Consider the following 16,408-nt stretch of genomic DNA (forward strand, 5'->3'; position numbering starts at 1 on the left):
TCTTGCCCCACCTGTTTTTGAGAAACATGAAAAAGCAAGGACTGGCTGTGAAAAACAGACAGGAAAATCAGGTAAAATCAGGGTAACAGTACATTTGGTGGTTTGCTTCCACGTTTGTGGAGAGCTGGATCATGCCACACTTAAGAATGAAGAATCAGCTCGTGTTGCTTTTGGTCACTAACCTCTCCTTGCTAAGTCTCATTGAAAAATCAGTCTCCCCCTTGTATTCTAAGTGCTGCACTGCTCCTGCAGGGCACATTTGCAGAGCTGGGCAGTTCTGCTAATTGACAAGGGCCTCTTTCAGCAGCCGATGTCTGTCTTTGCACTTCCATGTGCAAAGGCCAGTGCTGCCTCCCCTCAGATGCTCTCAGCAGAATTGTTCTGATCCCTCAGATGAACAGGAGAGACCTCTCATGTTTCTCAGGATGCAGAGATGTAATTATAAAGCTGTAAACTAGATGTGAGACTTAATTATAATGTCAAATGGATTGGATTTTAATCATCTCTCTGGATATATGGTTAGGAAGGATTTATCAGGGCAATGACCTAATTTTAAGAGTACAGATTTCATTTAAACAGTCAGAAAACAATTTGGTTCAGTGCCTGTAGCAGGGAGACAAATAAATGTAGACCACTGCTTTTTAATGAGTCATATCCCAATCATGGCACAGGCTTTAGGAAACAAATTAATCTCTGATGTAAAGCCAAAGAGTATTACTATGCAATGGTAATGATTCTGGTCATTGGCCTGCCACGGCAGCAGAACCAGAGTAGAAGAAATTACACAAGGAGGGTTGCCATAGGATATTTTTATTGGGTTTGCCTGGCAAGGCCTTGTTACCAGGGGAACAGTAGGGGTGGCCTCTGTGAGCAGAACTCAGCAGCTACCCCATGTCAGATCAGGGCAAGCTCCCGACCACTCCAAAAGGGACCTGTTGCTGGACAGAGCTGACATGAGGAAAGTTGATTGGGCTTCTGGGAAAACAAACAGAACTAAAAGGTAAAAAAACTTCTGCACAACAACTGCTGGGAGAGAGGAATGAGAACCAGCCCTGCAACCCCCCAGGTGAGTGCAGCAGGAGGGCAGGAGGTGCTCCAGGCAGGCAGCAGCAGTTCCCCTGCGGGCTGTGCAGGGAGAGGCCCCCGGTGGAGCAGGCTGTCCCCCTGCAGCCCATGGGTCCCCCATGGAGCAGATCTCCACGCTGCAGCCCCCCCGTGGGTGGAGGAGCCCCCGGTGGAGCAGGTGGATGTGGCCTGGAGGAGGCTGCGGCCCATGGAGAGCCCCCGCAGGGCAGGAGCAGGCCCCGGGCCGCAGCTGCAGCCCCCCCGTGGAGAGGAGCCCCTGCAGGAGCAGGGGGTCTGGGGGGAGCTGCCGCCCAGCCGTGGGGGACCCGTGCTGGAGCAGTTTGCTCCTGGGGGATGGATGGATGGATGGAGCCCGTGGGACGGAGCCGTGTGGGAGCAGTGCTTGAGGAGCTGCTGCCTGTGGGCAGCCCGTGTGGGATCAGCTGGGGAAGGACGGCATCCCATGCGAGGGACCCCACGGGGAGCGGGGAGCAGGGGCAGGGAGGGAGCGAGAAGGAGCGGCGGGGACAAAGCTTCAGGGACTGACCGCAGCCCTCAGTCCCGTTTCCCTGCGCTGCTCAGGAGGAGGAGGTGGAAGAGGGCAGATGGGGAGAAGACGTTTTGGGTTTCTTTCCTTTGTTTCTCACGTGTCTAGTTTGTTGGTAGTAGGCAATAACTCTTACTATCTCCCTATGTTGAGTCTGCTTTCCCCTTTACGATAGTTGTTGAGCGATCTCCCCGTCCTTATCTCAGCCCTTGAGCCCTTTGCATCATATTTTCTCCCCCTTTCCCTTGAGGAGGGGGAGTGAGAGAGCGGCCGTGGTGGAACTCGGCTGCCCACCCGATTCAGACCAGCGCAGTTGTAAAGGACTGGGAAAGATTTCTTTAAAGAAATTAAACAAGGTGTTTAACAAAGAAGTGCATAGTTTCCTTATTAAGGCTTCCTGGAGAATTGGGGTTATTTCATATTCCCAGCTCAGAGGAAGGGAATTGTTGATTTCACCTTCTTTTTTCTTACATGGAAATCAAAGGTGAACTGCTCTCCAAGTACGGGCAACGTATCAGAATCAAGCTCTTTTTGTCTGTAATCCCTTCTCAAGGAAAAGATTGATCACACACCTTCCACAGATGTAGGGGAGCAGGGAATAATGTTTGAACTACTCTAATTCAAGGCAGTTTGGGCATAGTGGTACTTCTCTAGCTGTTTCTGAGACAGACGCGTTAGCAACAGAGAGTGTTGTGCCGTCACTGGGAGGCGCCTGCGGTGATGACTTCAGAAACAGAAGGGAATTATGTCACCACAGCACTTTGGGAACAGCTGCCTCTGTGCACGTTTAGCCGGGAGGGACAGAGAAGGGTGCTGGATGTGTTGAAACCACGTGAGGATTTGTGGATCTCACCTCGAGGTGCACAGAGAGGGCCCATGCCCTTCTGTAAGTGTTTTGATGCTTGGCTGGGGAAAACAATGCGGTTTTGTTGTGAATGTTTCATTTTAGTATTCTGTAGTCTGTGTCAAGTCCTTACAGAAGCCTCAAGTTTGGTACTTTGCTTAATGATGGAGCTGCACAGAGTGAGAACAGACCCAATGTACGGGTGAGGGCCTCTGCACGTTCTCTTCTTCCTACAGACGATCAACAAATAAGGGTAGACAGAGGAGTGTGCTGTGGTCCTCCCATTGACCGCAAGTACTAAAGCATAAACAAGAGGCTTAAGAGTCCCCCTGTCATGTTAAAATTCAGGACAGCAATGGACTTCATCACATGGGCTGGCCTGTCAAGTAGTGTCTCAGGCTGTGGGGTATGAAGATGCACTCCATCTGCTTTCAGGGTAGCAATTGCAGTGGGCAAGCTGCCTGACCTTAACATTTGTCATTCCATTTTTCACCTGAGTTTTGCTGGTTTCCCACAATTCACTCGTGGTCTAGAAAAAAAGAAGAAAAATAAATAAATTAAAAAAAAAGGGAATTGGGATCAAAATAAAAGGATTTCCTTTCCATTAATTACATGTTCTTAACTTGACAGGTTTGATTATTGACTTAGAAGGCAAATATCTGGCCAGACTGCAAGACTTATGCTCGCAGCGTGAGACAGCTCCCGTAAGGGTGATTCAGGGTAGCTTCTGGAGAACAAGACGTCAGATCTCCAAAACAGCTTTCTTTGTGCTAATGTAGGAAGGGCGAGTAAGAGTAAAGGTAAGAGTCCAGATACCATAAGAAGCGGAAAGTGTGAAGGAAACTTCCTTCTGGCTGATACAGCTCCATATCTAGTTGTCAAGTATGAAGAGAGCAGTTCTAAGTTTCTTGGGGAGAGGAAAACAAAGAGACTGGGAGATGGTACAGAGAAAAAAATGGGATGAGCTATTTCAGGAAATCCTAGTAACTGGAAATAGAGATTGGAAGAGTGCTTTAAGCCAAGACAGGAACTTTTCAAAACTAAAACCTAGGAGTTGGATAAACCAAGAAATGAATCCATTTTGATTATGCAGTTGTGTCCAGTGTTATCTTGGGAAATATGGTTTCCACATAAAATGTATCTGGGGCTTGAAGTTTTCCTAACGCCCTTCTCTGTGTATTCCCTACTGTTTGGTAAGCGCTGAGGTCACACTGCAGACAGCAGCACGTCCTCTCCCCACTACTTAGCTGTCTGTTTTCACAACATGTCTAGCAACAGAATGGCTTGGACACAACTGCGCCTATGACCGAGTTCATTCAAGCTGGTGGACAAGGTAAAAGCTCTGGACAAGCGAAGGGGAGGGAGGGATGGATGGACATACAATATGATCACTTTAATCTCATTTCTCTAAGAACCCTTGCCGAGAAAACAAACCAAAACAGGATGGAACAGAACAAATGAAGCAAGCAGCCAGCTTGCTTGAGACATTGTCTGGGAAACAGTGAAAACACTTGCAGACAAAAACATACCAAAGGACTAACTCTTTGAGCGTAATTCTACTCAAACAGCATAACCTCAAAGTCCTGTTTCTGTTCGTAACAGGCTGGTACAGTAACATGTCACACTGGATGACTTTGCAGCATAGATGTCAGGAATGCAGCTTGGGATCACCTCCTTCTACTTAGAGGTCAGTTTGAAGGGATGAGCAAGTAATTTTTCCTGGGTTGACAGAAATCTAAAGTCTGTTTTCTAACACTCTTACAGACACTTCTCTGTCCATCGGCCTGTCCTGCCAACTCTGGTGTGGGTGTGAAGTTGTGGAAAGAGGGGTTTCCCGTTCCTATTTGACCTGGTGGACACCAGCTTTCCTAGGAAATTGCTGATGTTGCTGAGGAGGCAGCAGTATCAAAGCCCTTGTTGATGAAGGTACAACAAGCTGGGGAGGCTTTGGCATTTCTGCACAATGCTGCTCCCTGATTGTCACTCAAGACTCAGATTCTGAAAGAAGCAAAGCAAGCTAGAGGAAAACTGTACGTCCGGGTAATTTTCTTTCTTTCTGTTTTTTCATTCTTCACTTGTAAGAAAACCTAAGTCTTTAAACCATTTGTTTGCAAACACGGCTTAATGGAAATGCTTATGGGTGTGCTCCTTCACCTTGTTTGGAACCTGCTTCACCTCGCTTCAGCTATAGGACACCTATGCTCAAATGTATGCTTCCCATGATAAAGCGGCGTTCTTTCGGTATTCTTTTCTGAGATGGTTGCAGGTGAGGTTGAAAAGAGTTGTCAGTAGGATTCTTCGTTTCCTTTGCAGGATCCAAAACTCCGTATTACAGCGGATCTTCTCCTCTGATCTGAAAAGCTTCACAGGCCAAAAGAGAATTGAGATGACGAAGGAAACAGAGAATGCTGACCAGTATTTCCAATTACCACCCGTAAGTTTTGTGAAAGAATCCGGTGCATTTCTGTAGTGGTAGAAAGTTAATCAAATCATGATCGTGCACTTGAAGGCAAGCAATGCTACAAAAATGAAGAATGCAAGGCCCTGCTTAAGGGCAATCTTCAGACTGCTTCTAGATCAACAGCTTGTTTGGTTCTTCCACAACCTCATCTCCGCTTGCTTAGAAGTTGTGAAGGTCGGAAGCACACTCCGTCTTTTTCATCCCCTCTGTGTATCTTTTCCCTGACTGCAACTTCTGTCTTGGCTCTTCACATCCAGCCAGAGCAGTTGCTTTGCCTCCGCAACCTGCAGGCTGTCCTCTCGTGTGTACCTGTGCTGGACTGAGGGCAATGCTTGTAACGCACACAGATGCTGTATTCACTAGGACTTTTAGAAAAGAGAGCAAGAGGCTAACCTGCGCAGCAGTTTCTTAGGTTTCTGTATATCTATCTATCTCTCTGCGTATATATTTCATTACTTATTTACTTATTTTAAGTTATTTTTACTTATTTAAATATAGTAGATACTTTAAGAAAGCTTACTTGTCCTTCTCCTTTACTTATTTTTAACGTTTACTTTTCTAACCAATCCTTAATGTTACAACATTGGATTTATTTAGTTCTCAGTTCTTAGAAGTTCTCAAAGCACATCAGTGATTTCTGTATTTCTCAATATTTCCATCTGCATTGAGACCTCTTATCTGAATTTAGGTATTAGGTGAAGAAGAACACTGAAACCAGCTGAAGCCGTATCAGCAGAGATGCTTCTGTGCTAGGAAGTAATTCAGAGTGCTTCCATGGTGTACTTTAGACAGACTTCCTCTGGTCCTCTGGACTCAGCATCCCCAAGGGATATTTCAAAGCTCTCTGAAGGACCCGTCATTATCTCTGACACTGCAGTCTCCATTAGGAAGGGGTAAATATTCCTTGCCCTTGTGCAAAGGAACTACTCAGTTAGCTGTTTCTAACCCAAATCTCTTTGTTGTCTTCTGTTGACAGACACCACCCGGCTAGCCAAGCTAAACCACTGAAAATGGAAGGAGTGGGACATCTTCCAAAGCCTGCTGCTGCTTCTAAGCAGAACTGCGCTGTAGGTGGGGACACAGCAAGAGGACACGTCCAGGCCACGGTGGAACTGCAAGGCACCTGTCTGAGCCACACAACGAAGTCAGCGATTCCCAGTTGGAGACTGTTGCTCAACTAGTGACAAAGCAGCTGGAGCGCTTCTGGTTGCTGCTGATGGGTTCCCGTGAATCAGCCAGGGTTATGAGCTACGAGAACGGCTGAAGCAATCTGAACTTACCTGAAAGAAAGAAGACAAGAGGGGAGGGAAGGGGAGGGAATAAAAAGAAGGGAAGGGAGGGGAGGGGAGGGGTGGGGAAGGGAGGGAAGAAAAAAAAGGGAAGGGAGGGGAGGGGAGGGGAGGGGAAGGGAGGGAAGAAAAAAAAGGGAAGGGAGGGGAGGGGAGGGTAGTGTAGTGTAGTGTAGTGTAGTGTAGTGTAGTGTAGTGTAGCATAGTAGAGGGGAGGGGAGCGTAGGAGAGTATAGGGTAGTGTAGGACAGCGGAGTTTAGGGGAGTGTAGGGTAGGATAGGGGAGGGGAGCGTAGGGGAGCATAGGGGAGGGGAGCATAGGGTAATGTAGGGTAGTGTAGCGAAGGGGAGTGTAGGGTAGTATAGGGGAGGGGAGTGTAGCAGAGTGTACGGGTGTCTAGGGGAGGGGAGTGTAGGGGAGTGTAGGGGTGTGTAGGGTAGTATAGAGGAGGGGAGTGTAGGGGAGTGTAGGGTAGTATAGGGGAGGGGAGGGGAGTGTAGGGGAGTGTAGGGGTGTGTAGGGTAGTATAGAGGAGTGGAGTGTAGGGGAGTGTAGGGGTGTGTAGGGTAGTATAGGGGAGGGGATTATAGGGGTGTGTAAGGTAGTATAGGGGAGGGAAGTGTAGGGGTGTGTAGGGTAGTATAGAGGAGGGGAGTATAGGGGAGTGTAGGGTAGTATAGGGGAGGGGAGGGGAGGGAAGGGGAGGGGAGGGGAGGGGAAGGGAGGGGAGGGGAGGGGAGTGTAGGGGTGTGTAGGGTAGTATAGGGGAGTGTAGGGGAGTGTAGGGTAGTATAGGGGTGTGTAGGGTAGTATAGGGGAGGGGATTATAGGGGTGTGTAAGGTAGTATAGAGGAGGGGAGTGTAGGGGAGTGTAGGGTAGTATAGGGGAGGGGAGGGGAGGGGAGTGTAGGGGTGTGTAGGGTAGTATAGGGGAGTGTAGGGGAGTGTAGGGGTGTGTAGGGTAGTATAGGGGTGTGTAGGGTAGTATAGGGGTGTGTAGGGTAGTATAGGGGAGGGGAGGGGAGGGAAGGGGAGGGGAGGGGAGGGGAGGGGAGGGGAGTGTAACAGAGTGTTGGGACAGGGAGCATAGGGGAGGGGAGGGGAGGGAAGGGAAAAGAGCAGATGGGAGGGGTGGGGAGTGCTACCATAAATAAAATTGCCAAATACATGACATTTTGGATCTGGAGCCAAATCTTTGTGTTGCTGAAGGGATGCAAGACACAGACTCCTGATGGCTCTTGAACAGGAGGCGTTTATTGCCCTTTTTCACTACTACATGTCCTCTCCCCGTAGCCCCACGTGCTGTCCACGCGCCTGAATCTATCATACAGTTGGTCAGAGACCCTCAGACACGCGCCTGGAGCCAGCCAGCAATTGCCCACTGCCCAAAGGTCCTCTTTAACACTGTAGCCAATTCTTTATCCACGCCTCCCTCAAGGTTTTGTTTCCACCACTTGTTTCCTCATTACCTCTAATTCAGGGACCTGCGAAACAGTGCGAAGCCACCTGAAAATTCCCTCCCCACACGTTGCCATTCATTCCACAACCTGATTTATCGCTGCCATCCGCGCATTGCACAGTGCCATGAAAGGTTTGGCGTGCACAGAGGTGGCTGAGGATTTTCAGAAAGAACTTTCCTTAAGAACTGCATCAAGACTTTTGCTGGAAGGCAAAAGATCGGGTGATTGATTAACGTAGGGAAGGCAGCTGAGCAAGGAAAGCATCTTCCAAACTTCCAAATATTTCCTGGATACAGAACTACAACTCCTCTGCTCTCCGGTTAGGAGTTTCTGTCACCTGCTTAGGAAGCAGAAGCAGTAACATGGGATTTAGAGGATCCAGCTGAAGCGTCGGTGCCAGTTCGAGGAAACCATCAATTTACGGGGTTTGAAGAGAGTTGGACCAGTGTTCCAAGGAACATGTACTAGTGCTGCATATAGATGTCTGTAAATATCTCTACAGCTGGCTTGTATCAGACATAGAGTGGCCATCAGGACTAGGGAAGCGGTTGTCCCTCTGTGCGCGGCTCTGGTGAGGCCGCACCTCGAGCACTGTGTTCAGCGAAGACCTCGAGGTGCTGGAGCGTGTGCGGAGAAGGGCTCTGAAGCTTGTGAAGGGTTTAGAGAACAAGTCTGGTGAGGAGCGGCTGAGGGAGCTGGGCTTGTTCAGCCTGGAGAAAAGGAGGCTCAGGGGAGACCTTCCTGTGCTCTACAGGAAGCTGAAAGGAGGCTCCAGAGAGGTGGGGATTGTTCTCTTCTCCCAAGCCCCAAGTGACAAGACAAGAACAAAACCCCTTAGGTTGTACCAGGGGAGGTTTCAGTTGGTTATCATGAAAAATTTCTTCACCGAAAGAGTTGCTCTGGTGGGTTTACGTGGCAAGGTTTTGGTAGCAGGGGGACTGCAGGGGTGGCTTCCGTGAGAAGAATCTAGAAGCTGCCCCCCCGTTAGATAACGGCTCCACTGCTGGCCAGAGCCAAGCCAAGAAACGATGTCGCTTGTTCCTCTGTGAGAGCGTATTTAAGAAAGGAGAACAAAAATAACAAAAAAAAGCTGCTTCACAGGGAGAAAGAGAGGAGAAGCAGCCCTGCAGCCCCCCAGGTGAGTGCAGCAGGAGGCAGGGGTTGCTCCAGGCAGGCAGCAGCAGTTCCCCTGCGGGCTGTGCAGGGAGAGGCCCCCGGTGGAGCAGGCTGTCCCCCTGCAGCCCATGGGTCCCCCACGGAGCAGATCTCCACGCTGCAGCCCCCCCGTGGGTGGAGGAGCCCCCGGTGGAGCAGGTGGATGTGGCCTGGAGGAGGCTGCGGCCCATGGAGAGCCCCCGCAGGGCAGGAGCAGGCCCCGGGCCGCAGCTGCAGCCCCCCCGTGGAGAGGAGCCCCCGCAGGAGCAGGGGGTCTGGGGGGAGCTGCCGCCCAGCCGTGGGGGACCCGTGCTGGAGCAGTTTGCTCCTGGGGGATGGATGGATGGAGCCCGTGGGACGGAGCCGTGTGGGAGCAGTGCTTGAGGAGCTGCTGCCTGTGGGCAGCCCCTACAGAATCAGACTGGGAGGGACTCCACGTGGAGCAGGGGCAGGGAGTGACCATGAAGGAGCAGCAGAAATGTATTGTTAGGGACCCCATTCCCCTGCGCTGCTTGAGGGGAGGAGGTAGAAGAGAGTGAAAGGGGGGGGGGGGAAAGTGGTTTTAGTTTGCTTTTAGTTTCTCACTGTTCTAGTCTGTTAGTGATAGGCAATAAAGAATATTAATATTCCTATGTTTTGCCCATGACACTAATTATTGAGTGATCTCTGGTCCTTATCTCAAACCTTGAGCCCTTTGCATCATATTTTCTCCTCCTTTTCCTTTGAGTAGGGGGAGTGAGAGAGTCGTTGTGGTGGAGTTCAGCTGACAAGCAGGGTAAAAGCACCATAACATTATAGTGCGTAGATATGTCCAACAAAAAAGTTATTGCAGTTATTCATTTGAGAGATTTATGGATGTATGGTTTCAGCTCAGTAGCAGCTGGACTCATTAGCTAGGATTTTGCTCAGTGTGGTAGGACACAGGAGGCAGAAGGGTCTGCCTCTCTCTGAGATGGAAGGAAGACTTCACTCCCATAAAAACAAGGTCCTATAGTTCCTGCTGAGATAAGACATCAGGAAGAAGTCTGAACTAAGACCTATCACACAGGTGAGATATTTCCAACATGATCAGCCAGGGCTGTCAGAAGAGGGGGCTGCTGGTTGAGGTACACAGGTACTGCATTGGTGCTGTATGTTGACCTTGGGCGGAGCAGGGGCTTCTCTACATCCTAGAACTGGCAGCAGGCCGGGCAGGATCCTTCTTCTTCAGTTGCAGAACTTTGTGCTGTGCTGAGCTCAGTATCAAGAGGGAGCCATCTGGGAAGCCTTGTCATCCAGAGATGTTCAGCATTATCCCTTCAGGTCCTTCTCAGGCTTTTTGGCTTCTCAGCTCTCTGTAATTACTTGAAGCATTATGAATGAAGATGACATGCTCACAAGTGTCTGTTTGGTTTTGCCCAAAATTTTTTAAAGTAGTGGTCTGGTTTACAGTAACCAACTGTTATAAATTCCAAGTCAATTTAGCTTTAAGATTTATTTATAGGTTCAATAAAAGGCAGGTAAACAGCGCTGCATGCGCAAGGAGTCTGGGCTCCTCCAACATGCACAGACATTACATCAGGCAGCTGCTTTTTCTGCTCCTAGGCTAATACATATTCATTACTACTTCTAGAAAAGGCAGGGTTATTATAATTAGTTCCCGGATTCCGAACCCTCCCACTGGCACGTGCATATCAGTCCCCGGTGGTCCTTCTGGGGGTCTCTTGTGCTGAAGGCTCAAAGTCTTCCTCCCAGGCTTTGTCCTTGTCCTTCTCCTTTGTCTATCTTGGCCAGGTATCAGAGACTTGCCTGGTGTCCAAGGCAATAGTCACAATAGTTATCAGTTATCCTGAGACCCCTTTGTTCTCTTATCCTCAGACATCAGAGACTCAAGGTTTACCCTTTAAGCCCTCTATTGACACGAATTGCTGGAACATTCCTTACAATACTCTTAGATCAGGATTCTGATTTTAACAATGGTTCCTAGTGCAGAGAACTTTTCCAGAGAACAGAGAAGCAAACCAGTCCTGACTGCTTTTAAAGAGATGGAGATAACAAACAAATGTAAAAGAAGAAAATAAACCTGTGGGAATGTTTTCCAAGAATTGTCATAGTCCAAAAGCTTTAAATTGGTTCAATCCCTGAAAGTTAATTAGCGTAAACTCAAGTTGCATCACTGAACTTGAAGCAGTAGGATAGACTTGCACCATTGCAGAGCCTCAGTTGTAGATTAAATTGCCATTGCCTCTAACTCTATACAAGAACAAGAGGGAAAAGCACACCTTTCTACTTTGTCAGCTAATGGCATAACTAGAGAGAGAAAAAAATAAGTTGTTAATTAAAAAGTAATGTTGTTTTAAGGCATTTCAACAAATCTGTAATATTTGGTATTAAGCAGACAAAAAATGAAAGGGAATAGGAAACAGTAGAAGGTACTTGCATGGCCTTAATTTACATGGCAATTGACAACAAGAACAATTTGCAATGATTTCAAAGTGCCTTCCACCATTCACCCTTGGGACTCTGGGGACCAGATATTCTCCCCCTCTCCCTGCCACACATAACTCTCCTACCTCTCAACACATCTGTGCATGAGACGCTTTAGGATTTCTTTAACCTTTGACAAAACCTCAAGTGCATTCTGGAGACATACCAAGAAGAATGTGCTCGTCTCAACATCCCAAAGGTAGTCGAAGCTTTGGAAGGCTACCATAACTTGCCTGGAGGAGAAGAAAGGGAGAATGAACAAGTGGGAAAGCATATCTTCCCCTGACCCTACCTCAGAAACTATTAACAATGATGCCTTTCACACTTTTTCTTCAGGGAGCCCGTCTAGGGGGGGACCAGGACTAGGGACTTTTCTGAGGGTCACAGATAGGAGGGGTCTGCCCGCCCCTACTGTTGCTCGACAGCCCTCTCCTATGTCCCGACAAGGGGTAGAGGCTGCCCCCGTTGTACACATGCAGAACAGAGGGCCAGACTGTCCACAAGAGACAAGGGGCTGGACCCTTGTCTAGGCTCAGAGCAGAAAGAGACATGTGCCCCCGACACCCATGGTGCCACCTACCCCCACGGTGTCCCTGGGAAACAGATTTAAGGCTCTCAGGGAGGTTGCAGAAGAGGCTAAGGATCTGGACACTAGACACTAGTCTGTCCGGTCTGGACACTAGTCCGAACCTGGGAAGCAACCCTGAGAAGAGTCAAGATTGGGGGAAGTGCAAAACATAAGGATCAGGGCCGGATGGAGCACTGCATTGTAACCTGTGTCACAAAAAAAAAAAGAGCGGAGAGTCCTGGTGATTGGAGACTCCTTGCTGAGGGGCACTGATGCTCCTATCTGCCGCCCAAATAACCTAGCCAGAGAAGTGTGCTGTCTTCCTGGGGCACATATGAGAGATGTTAGGAAGGCTCTGCCACGACTCATTAAACTGGAGGACTACTATCCTCTCATAGTCATTCAGGTTGGATCCCGGGAAGCTGCTATTAGAAAAATGAAGAACATTAAAAAGTTCTTTGAATCCCTAGGGAGGTTGTTGCAGGGATCGGGGGTGCAGGTAATGTTCTCCTCTGTCCTCCCGCTGGGTGACTGGGATGCAGATAGAAGGAGCAGAACAGGACAGGTAAATGACTGGCTGAGGGGGTCGTGTCTGGACCAGGGATTTGGGTATTTTGATCTTGGGCCATCCTTTGAGAGGCCGGGTATGTGGGCTACGGACAGACACCAACTGAGCAAGTTGGGCGCAAGTGTGTTGGGGAGCAAGCTCTCTGGGCTGATTACCAGGGCTTTAAACTAGGTTTGTTGGGGGAAGGGAGGGGAGCTAAAGGTGACAGAGAAGGGCTGGGGGAAATTATCACTGCTGTCACTGTTGAAGACAGGGAAAAATTTCTGAGCTCTCCCATAGGATTGTCTGAGGACTCCTCAGAGAAGGTAGCGTTCCTGATCCCTCAGCCAGTATCTTCTTCTTGCATCCCCCCAGGGGTAACTGCACCTGCTGCTTCCCTAAAGTGCCTGTACAGCAATGCACAGAGCATGGGAAATAAACAGGATGAGCTCGAGATCTGTGTTCGGTCACAGGGCCACTATCTCAGTGCAATCACTGAGACATGGTGGGACAGCTCGCATGACTGGAATGCTGTTGAGGGCTATGTCCTCTTTAGGAAAGACAGGCTGGGGAAGGGAGGGGGTGGGGTTGCCCTTTATGTGAGGGAGTAATTAGAGTGTACCCAGCTCCATCTGGGGGAAGGTGAAGGACAGGTGGAGAGCTTGTGGATAAGAATGAAGGGGTGGGCTGGTATGAAAGACACTGTGGTAGGGGTCTACTACAGGTCTCTAGATCAGGAGGAGGAAGTCTATGAGGCCTTCTACAAGCAACTGCCAGTAGCCTCACGATCACTGGTCCTCATAGGGGATTTCAATTACCCAGACATCTGCTGGGTAAGCAACTTGGCCAGGCACGAGCAGTCCAAATTGTTCCTACAATATGTTGAGGACAATTTTCTGATGCAGGTGGTGGAGGAGCCAACAAGGTGCAGGGGGTGCTTCTGGACCTTGTTCTTACCAGCAGGGATGGCCTTGTTAGGGATGTGAAGGTTGGGGGCAGCTTGGGATACAGTGACCATGAGATGGTGGAGTTCTGGATGGAACTAGGCAAAGCAAGTAAGGCTAAAAGCAGGATTGCTACCCTGGACTTTCAAAGAGCTAACTTTGACCTCTTCCAGGACCTGCTTGGGAGTATCTCATGGGATAGGCTGCTAGAAGGCAAGGGTGCTTGTGAGGGCTGGGCTACATTTAAGCAGCACTTCTTCCATGCTCAAGATCGGTGCATCCTGAAGAATAAGAAATTGGGGATCAGGGAAGGGGGGCAGGAAACCCATGTGGATGAGCAAGGAGCTCTTCAATAAGATCAAAAGGAAGAGGATGGTCTATGAAATGTGGAAAAGGAGCCTGTCCTTTTGGGAGGAGCATAGATGTGTTGTCAGGGCCTGCAGGGACACAACAAGGAAGGCTAAAGCCCACCTAGAGATGAGGCTTTGCAAAAGAGGTAAAGGATAATAAGAAGGGTTTTTTCAAGTATGTAAACAGCAAGAGGAAGACAATGTGGGTCCCTTGCTGAATGAGGGAGGTGTCCTGGTCATGGGAGACGCTGAGAAGGCAGAGAGGCAGAGATACTGAATGCTTTCTTTGCTTTAGTCTTTGCTTCAGGGACGCTCCCTTGGGACTCCTTGCCCCTGAGAATAGGACAAAGGGTCTGGGAAATGGAGGGCTCCCCCCTGGTGGACCTGGGAGTGGTTCAGGAGCATCTGAGTGGGCTCAACACACACAAATCCATGGGTCCCAATGGAATGCATCTGCGTGTGCTAAGGAAGCTGGCAGATGTGATCACCACACCACTCTATCATCTTTGAAAGGTCCTGGAGAACAGATGAGGTGCATGAAGACTGGAGGATAGCCAATGTCACTCCTGTCTTCAAGAAGGGCAGGAAGGAGGATCCAGGAAACTACAGGCCAGTCAGTCTCACCTCTGTCCCTGGAAAGGTATTGGAGCAGCTTGTTTGGGATGCCATCTCCAAGCAATTGGAAGAGAAGAAAAATTATGAAGAGTAGTCAGCATGGATTCACCAAGGGGAAGTCATGCTCAACCAACCTCGTTGCCTTCTATGATGGCATCACCAGCTGGGTAGATGGGGGGGAGAGCGGTGGATGTCATCTATCTGGACTTTAGCAAGGCTTTTGATACGGTCTCCCATGACATCCTACTAGCAAAGCTGAGAAAGTGTGGGATAGATGAGTGGATGGCAAGGTGGGTTGAGAACTGGCTGACTGGCCAAGCTCAGAGGGTGGTGATCAGCAGAGCAGAGTCCTGCTGGAGGCCTGTGACTAGCAGTGTTCCCCAGGGGTCATTGCTGGGTCCAATCTTGTTCAACATCTTCATCGACGACCTTGATGAGGGAATAGTGCCTGTCAATATGCCATCAATATTCCCCCTTGATGAGGGAATAGTGCCTGACAAGGGGCAATGGCTACAAGTTAGAGCACAGGAAGTTGTGCACTGACATGCAAAAGAACTTCTTCATGGTGAGGGTAATGGAGCACTGGAAGAGGCTGCCTAGAGAGGTTGTGGAGTCTTCTCTGGAGACATTCAAGGCCTGCCTGGATGCCTACCTGGGCAGCCTGCTCAGACTGGGGGACCCATTGAGAATCCATGTAACTAACTTCACTGAAAACAGACAAGGTGAAGGAAGTCCTCAAGCTTCCCAACACAACAACTCTAGAACCCAGGAACACTTACCTGCCAGCTTCTGAACTGCCAAACTACTTCACAGGGAAGTAGCACCACCAGGATTTTCCTGTTCTGAGAAGTCATCACCAATGTAACTAGCTCATAGAGTCTCCAAAACTATTTCACAGAAATGGTAGAAAACATGAAGAAAAACAGCCTACTCAGGAATACAAAGTCCATTTCACCAGGACAGTAGAAAAGCACCCTAAGTAATCTGAACCTCAAACTCCCCTGGAGTAGCAATTCTTCCCATAAAATCCTCATGCTTCCTATATAGCAAAGGTCAAATGATCCCCACCTGGCAGACTTCACTTCACAAGGGTGGAGCCAAGAGACCTTGTGGAATAAGCTCATCAACCTGGCTTCAATGTTTTAGGTTCAATTGCTCCTTATCTCTAATAGAAATAACCTGACAAGGGGCTTAGTGGTTAGAGTTGACCTAATGAATTAATTACAAAAGGCACATAAGGGTCATATTTCTGCTAGTCATTCTGTGAGGAAAATTAGTACAGAGCCTGTCAAAATAAGATAAATAAACATAAATAAAAGACATAAATACAAGAAAAAAGAAAATGACCTAAAAGGCAAAATTGCCATCATAGATTTTCAACTGTCTAGTCACGACAGATAAAGAATATAGCAACCAGAAAGACTTTTCTTGATTTTATCGTTATTTAAATTTACTTTTCTGAGATCTCTTCATTATGCAGGACTTTTCAAAGTCTAGTGCCATGACCTCTGACTGCAGTATTTACTTTGGCTGCATATAAACTATCACATATATATGCCAGGATCCGGATCCTCACTCCCTATTCAGGTGAAGGACCGGGATGAAAGTTTTGGCTTTAATTTGGTTACATGACTACATTGCTGTTGTTGTGGTTTCCCCCGGCCGGCAGCTAAGCACCACACAGCCGTTCGCTCGCCCTCCCCACTCCCTTTCTGGGATGGGGGAAAAAAATAGGAAAACAAAGCCTGTGGGTCGAGACAGAGACAGTTTCTTAAGACAGGAAAACAAACAAACAAACAAAAAAAAACAAAACACAATAATAATAATAGTACTGTTACTACTAATGCGTACAGAATAAGTGATGCACAATGCAATTGCTCACCACCCGCTGACCAATGCCCAGCCTATCCCCGAGCAGACGGCCCCCCCCTTCCCGGCTAGCCATCCCTATCTATTGTTTAGCATGATGTCAGAGGGTATGGAATACCCCTTTGGCTAGTTTGGGTCAGCTGTCCTGGGTCTGTCCCCTCCCAGCTCCTGCTGCACCCCCAGCCTGCTCGTTGGCAGGACAGAGCAAGAAGCTGAAACGTCCTTGG

General features: G+C 48.7%; 1 long non-coding RNA gene across 1 annotated transcript; it reads right to left on the reverse strand.

The window, feature by feature from the left end:
- Positions 1–9,410: 9,410 nt before the first annotated feature.
- On the reverse strand, positions 9,411–15,496 carry LOC110353702 (uncharacterized). Its single transcript, XR_011807706.1, has 3 exons — positions 15,092–15,496; positions 11,375–11,521; positions 9,411–11,111 (listed from the first exon to the last, which is right to left on the reverse strand). It is a non-coding gene; the product is annotated as an uncharacterized lncRNA (long non-coding RNA).
- Positions 15,497–16,408: the final 912 nt, after the last annotated feature.

This window comes from Anas platyrhynchos, chromosome 2, assembly GCF_047663525.1.
Source record: "Anas platyrhynchos isolate ZD024472 breed Pekin duck chromosome 2, IASCAAS_PekinDuck_T2T, whole genome shotgun sequence".
In the NCBI taxonomy this organism is placed as follows: Eukaryota; Metazoa; Chordata; class Aves; order Anseriformes; family Anatidae; genus Anas; species Anas platyrhynchos.